This window comes from Adiantum capillus-veneris, chromosome 8 (genome assembly GCF_014529385.1).
Source record: "Adiantum capillus-veneris isolate H3 chromosome 8, ASM1452938v2, whole genome shotgun sequence".
Lineage (NCBI taxonomy): Eukaryota > Viridiplantae > Streptophyta > Polypodiopsida > Polypodiales > Pteridaceae > Adiantum > Adiantum capillus-veneris.
The window spans coordinates 123,815,258-123,822,708 of record NC_140938.1 but is presented as its reverse complement, the minus strand read 5'-3'; the positions used below and the strand labels follow the sequence as shown (position 1 = coordinate 123,822,708).

Sequence of the window (7,451 nt, the reverse complement as noted above, 5' to 3'; positions counted from 1 at the left end):
TTGTATCAAGTGATATTCAGCTAGTTGTTGGTGGTGATGTCATTGACCATTGTAGGGTATTGGCGACAGACAAATGCCCTCGTATGCCCCTTTGTAAGTTTATGCCTTATGCCAAAGTGAGGGACCGGCCTTCGAAAAGATGTCACATCACTGAAAACTGCATTCTCAAGTGAAAATTATATGCGGGAGAAAGGAACATTTATAGTCTCTACTCACCTTTGTAATGGATAAGAAACCTATGTCACAGATGATGTACGGTCTTTGTGGGATCCAATGTGTCTTGAGGTTGATATAGAGTTTGAGAAGGAAGTTTCATCTAAAAAAGAACTCAAGTTTATGAAAGAAAATGTTCTATGTATGGGAAGGGGATCATCGGACAAAAGCTTAATGGAGGTCATAACTGAACTCTTTAAAGAGGAAAAAGGAAGGCATGTCAGGGTGATGTGCACTCTCAGAGATCCCAAAAAGGTTCTTGAGATAGCACTTCTTGCTTGTCTACAACGAATGAATGTGTAAGTATCTCTTTTTTGAATGCTCTTTTGAGTTGATTATAAATATGTTTTTTTAATTTCTCTTTAATTTTTCTTTAGGTTGAATGAGCACGCAGTAATCAAACCATTGCTTAGGGATGTGCTTATAAACACTAGCAATATTTGTGATAGTGATGCAAAGCAATATATTGATTCTCTAAAGGCAGAGGAGACAGAACTAATGACAAGTGGGAGAAACAAGGAGTCTTGGTTTCCATTTTGAAGAGGATACTTCGCAAGGCTTGTGTATCAATTATTTTATATCGTTTTCTTTTGTAAATAATGAAGCATACAATAATTGATCTTCAAAAATTTGTTCTTTTTTTAAAGGTTGAATATAACAAGGATATAGCATCATCTATGGAAACAATTGAGAGGACTATGCCAGAACCACAAAGGCTAGATGAAATAAGAAAAGAGAATTCAAAGATTCAGAAGCGAGTTTCAGATAGGATTGGCAAGGTATGTCAACTTTTATCATTAGATTGGTAAGATTTGATTTTTCTTGTTATTAGTTACATGGTAATAGAATACATGGCACAGGTTTTGCTTTGTTTGCGTCCCAAATTGGGTGAGCAATGGAAGAAAACTTTGTTTGATCTTCAATTTGAGGGTAAAGATTCTTATATCACATTGGAGAAGCTTAGAATGCTTGCAACAGTAGAGATACAAGTTGAAAAGAGAGTGAAATTTCTAAAGCTACTAGAGGCTCCTAGAATCACAAGGGAGCAATATTTGACACCTACAAGAGAAGCTAATTTTAAAGGGTAATTGCATTTCATAATTTTAGTATCTTGGTGATTGTGTAAGAGTACTATATTTTGTTCTTAAGCTTTACACAACCCAATGTTCTTTTTTACAGTTGGTTGACGAGAGAAATATTTTTGGATAAGGTTGAAAGCATGGAATCATCTTTGTTAGAGTCTTTGCTTGAGAGTATGGAGGAACCACTAGTAATGCCTAATGATCCTACATTGCAAAAGTATTTGGAAGGAGTGAAGTTGGAAGCTCGCAAGCATATGTTTCAGGTTTTAAGAAGTAGGGACGCAAAGGGAGATATCAAGTCTATCAAAGGTAGTGCTCTCCATGGAGACCCAAAGGAGACCAAGTCTATGGATCTTGAAAAGGTAGGTCAAAGAATTGTTTTCAGGTAATTTTGTCAAAATATCATTATTGTATTTTTGGAGTTTGTGCAGATCTCATCTTCTTATAGAGTGATATACCCTTCTTTTAGGTACTTCAAATACCTTGTGTCTAAAAAGTTGCTTCTTGAAATATCCTCCGCTTGCAAAGCATGGTGTAAAGTGGGTGATTCTTCTCTTGTATGTATCCCATCACCATTTGGAGGAAGAAATGAAGCTGTATAATTTACATGCCACTAAGAAAGTCATGGGTTTGACTCATGAAGTGCAAAAAGAGTCTACAAAAAGAGGATCTAAGTGCGATACGAATAGCTCTTCAATAGGTTTGTTTTTAATCGCTCGATATCTAGAAAACATATGTATTTATCGTGATATGCTATTGGCTTCTGTTATGAACTTTTTTGATTTTCTTTACGTATTCATGTAGAGAACAATGAGAAAGGTAAGGCTGTAGAGAGTTTACAAAAGATTCAAGAGGAGGATACATGTGGTAAGTTGCATTTGAAATTATTTTATTTGTTAATATTTTTGTTCATATAAGGTAATATCATAATATGTGAAATCTTGATATGCATAATTTGCAGGACACAAGTCTTGTTAAAGAGGTGGTTACATAAATAGGTGCTACTTACACATACACATAATTGTGTTGTAATCTGAATAATTTGCAGGTGACATAAGCATTGCACAAGAGGTGGTGACATACATTCATGGTGGACCTTCCAAAATAGAGCCTCATAAGGTGACAGGTGTTTCTTCGATTTTTGGATGTTGTGTCATTGACTACATCGAGATGGGTAGAGACTTTGAGAAAGGACAAAGAAATGAAGCTTATGGAAAGTTGCATGAGTTTTTTTTTTTGCATGCCAGTGTGGATCATGATTACCATCATGAAGGAAGAGCTGTCAAGTGGGCTGCAGGACTTGTCTTTATAGACTTTCCTATAGGCATCGTGGGGATAAATGTTGGAGAGGATCTTCCTAGTTGGGATGTGTTGACGAAGGAGCATGTTCGCTATGGGTTCTCTATCGCAGCCGCTAGTCTTGAAGATATTGGATGGCTTGTTATGATCAGCCCATTGCAAGGTACTCACTTTGCATAATCTCTCTTTAATGTGTGTATGCTTTTTTTCTTATGTTTGGTGTGTTTGTAGATCCATGTCTTTCTTGGATAGAGAAGCATGCATACTCTCAAGGTCTAATGGTTGCAAGGAGAGTGGTGATTGGAAGCAAGATTCCTTATGAAGGCTACATACAAATGGAGAACATCCACAATGTGAGTGTTTGTAGTAGCTTTGTGTGTGAAAAGCTCAAATGAGTATGTTGAATGGCTATGGATCAATATGTTTTGTTTGAATTTGTATTGTAGGTGCGTTGCAACATTCTCTTGTTTGTCCATAGAGTGGGCTTCTCTCCATCTTTGTTTATTGAGAATAGCAAAGATCTATTCAAAGCTCTCTTATTGAAAAATAAAGAAGATTTTTGGGCTCATTATATGCCAGAGAGTAAGAAGACCCAACATCCGCACTCTTCTTACTTGATTCGTGGTGCCATTGAAAAGAGCATGGGCTTCATGGGATGCATACTTCACACTTGTTGTGATCCAGGTGGATTGGTGATCGAGGTGGGGTGTGGCACAGCTCCAATGTCACATGCTGCAATGATTTTAGGATATACATGCTTTTCCTTTGACAATGATAAAACTATCATTAAAGATGTGGTGGAGCTTGCTATATTATCTAGAGAGAAGAGACCAAGTGGACAAAAGCTATAGAGCAACGGGGAGGGGCACAAGAGTTTGTATTCAAGCCACTTAGAAATTCTTTTAGGGAGGATGACTAGTAAGTTTTTCTCTTTGGACATTAGTAGCCTATAATCACATCTCTATGAACTATGACTTGCATGAGATGACCCTTAGATTTAAGCTTTTTGTGCTCTCTTGATTTTCATGTCAAGTGATTATGATGTCTAGTTTTGATGATCTACTATCACTTTGTCTAAAAGAACTATTTATGTTATCACTAATCTTTGAATAACTTTTTTTTTTGGGAGCATACTTTTAGTATGCTTCCTTGTTATGCAGAATTGGAGGCTCAAGCAATGGTGGAGCATGAGTCATGTGACAATGATTTTGAGGTCATCCCAAGAAATAAACGAAAGAAATGTCATTTTAGAAATGACGAGTGTGAGGAGGGTGATTGATCATTTGTTGTTTGGTAGTTTTATATAAAGTTTCCTAACATGATTTGAATAATTGGAGGTGAGTTGTTGTTACTTTTCATGAAATAGACAAGTAATTCACTCATGACTTTAAGTTCTTTTGTGAACAAAATACACTAGTGAGCTAAGTTCAAAAATCTTTTCACATGTAAATGTTTATGTGAGGTTTAGATTAGAGGGATCTTGCAATCTCACTAGTCGAAAACATTCTATGGAATAAATCTCCAAAGATGGTATTATTGCTAATAGAAACATAAGTGCTTGGTATCAGTTCTTTAGTTTGGATGCTTTATTGAGTTTCCTTTTTCTCTAGTAGAGAATTTTGGTTTGGCTACTTAATTAGGTTTCTTTTTTATCATTTAAAAAAAAGAGGTATTATAAGAGTTCATGCAAGGTGATTTATGCTTGTTCTTTCGACCAAACATGGAGAGATGCATTGTTATTTTTCATAATATTCTCATGCAATTATGGCTTCAAGTCCTTTTGTCAACAAAATACTTACTAAGCTAAATATAGTAGGAAACTTTGTTTGGTTGCAAGCACTGGTGGAGCATGAGTCATGCTCCACCAGTGCGATAATGATTTTGAGGTCATCCCAAGAAATAAATGAAAGAAATGTGATTTATAGATGACTAGTGTGAGGAGGGTGAATGATCATTCATTGTTTCGTAGTTTTGTATGTTACCATATACATGTGGTAGTGATGTGTGTGAACACACTAGGACCGCTGGAGCATTGTTTCCCTCTTTAGAAGGTTTTTTCCCTGCGCATTGTATATACACCCATCACTCTAGGGCTATCCATCTTTCCATTGCATACTAAGTAACACACTCTCTATTGTGTGCCTTGAGCTTCCTTTGTCTTCTCCAAGTTGTGTGCGTTTCTCTTCAACCCTAATTCCAACAATTGATATCAGAGCAGTTTGCGCCCTCCCAGGCTTAGTCGCCAGCTGCTCCAGCATATGCCTGCTCACTTTCTCCGATTTCAGTGAGCTTTGGCAACCATTCGCAGGTCGGCAAAAATTTCGGGAGAACTCAAAGAGCTCAGTCTGCTCAGATTTTTGATTTGGGCTCGTTTCGGCCTCCGTTTCCAGTACAGGCAGGTCTGCACAGGCAATTTCGTCATTTTGTGCAGAATTTCTATCAGTGCCATTTTTTGTATAACAGGTGCCTCATGGTCTTCTACGGTTTGTGCTATATAACACGTGTTGTTCCTGCTCCGTTTCTCCTATTTTTGGGCAGTTCTCACATCAGGTGCAACATTTACAATTAATGGCTCACAACAACACAGATGTCTTCAAGATGTTTGCTGCTGAGGACAGGTTGGATGGGGACAATTACCCTATGTGGGCTTATATGATGCAACATGTTCTTGTGTCAAAGGGCATCTAGAACATTGTTCAGGGCATTGATGTACATCCTGGTTCTGAGGATGTAGGTGATATTGAGGATGTTGCAGGTCTTGTTGCAAGGATTGGTGCTATTAGAGTTGTTTTGCCTACGACAGAACAAGATCATTGGGATGTAAATGATGTGCAGGCTCATGCATTGATTGCGTTGTCTCACCATTGCTCCTCACATTCGTTCAACAAAATCTGCAAAACAGGCTTGGGATATTCTAGCAGGTCTTTATCCAAGCCGCAATGAGGCTAAAATTCCTTTGCTGCGTAAAGAGCTGAAGTCGAAGATTATGCATGAGGAAGATGATATGGACACTTTCCTTGCTGGTATCAAGGATATCAATGAGTAACTTATTTCTGCAAGTGAAGTCATTTCAAACAGTTCCCTTGTGCAGATTGGTCTTGATGCTTTACCAGATTCCTACCAGACTTTTGCTAGTACTTGGAGACTTATAACCCAAGGAAATCCTAAAGTTGTCAAGCTTGATGTATTATGCACATTGCAGTTGCAAGAGTCACTTTTTAAAAAAAACAGAACTACGCAGCGTGCAGTTGAACACGCTTTGATTGCTTCTCAAAGAAAGGGTGGCAACAGCAATGCGCCACTTCTTATGGTTCTGCTGCGAGTGGCAAAACTTCTGTTCCTAATGCTTCTATTGGCAGCAATTCTTCTGGAAATTCTGGTGATAAGGGAAAAAAGAAGATGTGTTGCCATTATTGTAAAGCTAATGATCACTTGATCAAGTCGCGTCCTAAGTTGAAGTCCAAAGAGGCTAAGAAGAAAGAGGGTGGTTCCACTGCAAACGCTGGTTCCACTACAAATGCAACCATTGTTGAGTCTTTTGCAAAATGGGCTTTTAGCACAGAGTGCACTTACAATCCTGTTGTCCATGATGCATGCTTGTCAGTTACTGTAGATTCACATGTGTGGTATTTCGATAGTGGTGCTACAAAGCACATTACCTCACATCGTGAATTGTTTACCTCTCTCAAGTCTGTCCCTCATGGGAATTAAGTCACTTGTGCCAACAATGCCTCTTATCCAGTTCAAGGAGTTGGAAAGATTGTGCTTACTGCTGCAAATGGCAGTTTCTTCATACTTGTTGATGCACTTTATGTACCTGGGATCAAGAAGAATCTCTTGTCTATATCCGCACTTGCTAGACTTGGACTTGTAGTCAAATTTGTGGATGACAGCTGTATAGTTCATGATCTCAGTTTTGGTGATGAAATTGTTACATTTGGCCTTTTGTGTCGTGGGCTGTATAAGCTCACTTTTGTATGCAAGTGTGGACAAAATTTTGCAAAAGCAGTTGCAGATTCAAGGACTATTTCAGATGCAAAATTTTGGCATGCACGGTTTGGTCATCTGAATTTTGCCAGTTTGCTACGTTTGCAAAAATCTGATATGGTTGCTTCTTTGCCACCTCTTGAATCACCTGTCAAACATGTTTGTGAAGGCTGTATTTTGGGCAAGATGCAGCGCTCTAAGTTTCCAAAGGATTGTTCAGTTCAGGCCACATGCAGGTTGCAGCTTGTGCAATATAGTGATGTTTGTGGGCCCATGCAAACTCTGTCCTTGGGCAATTACATTTACTTTGTGACTTTCATTGATGATTACTCCAGGCATGCATGGGTATTTTTGCTTAAAGCAAAGTCCGAAGTTTTTATGTGCTTCAAATGATTTCTGGCTATGGCTGAAAATGTCTCGAAATGTATTATGGACACCCTCCATTCCGATCGAGGGGGGGAGTATATGTCTCATGAATTTAATGCATTTTTCGCTAGTCATGGGATAAAACACCAATGTAAAGTGCCTTATACACCTCAACAAAATGGTGTTGCAGAGAGGAAAAACAGGTCACTGATGAAAATGGCACGATGTATGGTCAAAAGTCAAGCTTTGCCGCATTCTTTTTGGCTTCAGGCCATCATGTGGGCCACTTATGTACTTAACAGGTGTCCTATGAAATCTTTGCAATCTATTACTCCATATGAAGCATGGCATGATAGAAAGCCTTCTATTGAGCACATGCGTGTTTTTGGCTGTTTGGCATATTCTTTGGTGCCACAAACACAGTGTAGAAAATTGGATGATAAGGCTGTCAAATGTATTTCTTTTGGTTATAGTGCTGAAAGCAAAGGTTACAGGTTGTATCAT

At 38.3% G+C, this 7,451-nt stretch overlaps 1 pseudogene; it reads left to right on the top strand.

Moving 5' to 3' along the window:
* The first annotated feature begins 504 nt into the window (after nucleotides 1-504).
* LOC147452892 (uncharacterized) lies at nucleotides 505-3,445 on the top strand (annotated as a pseudogene).
* The last annotated feature ends 4,006 nt before the right edge of the window (nucleotides 3,446-7,451 follow it).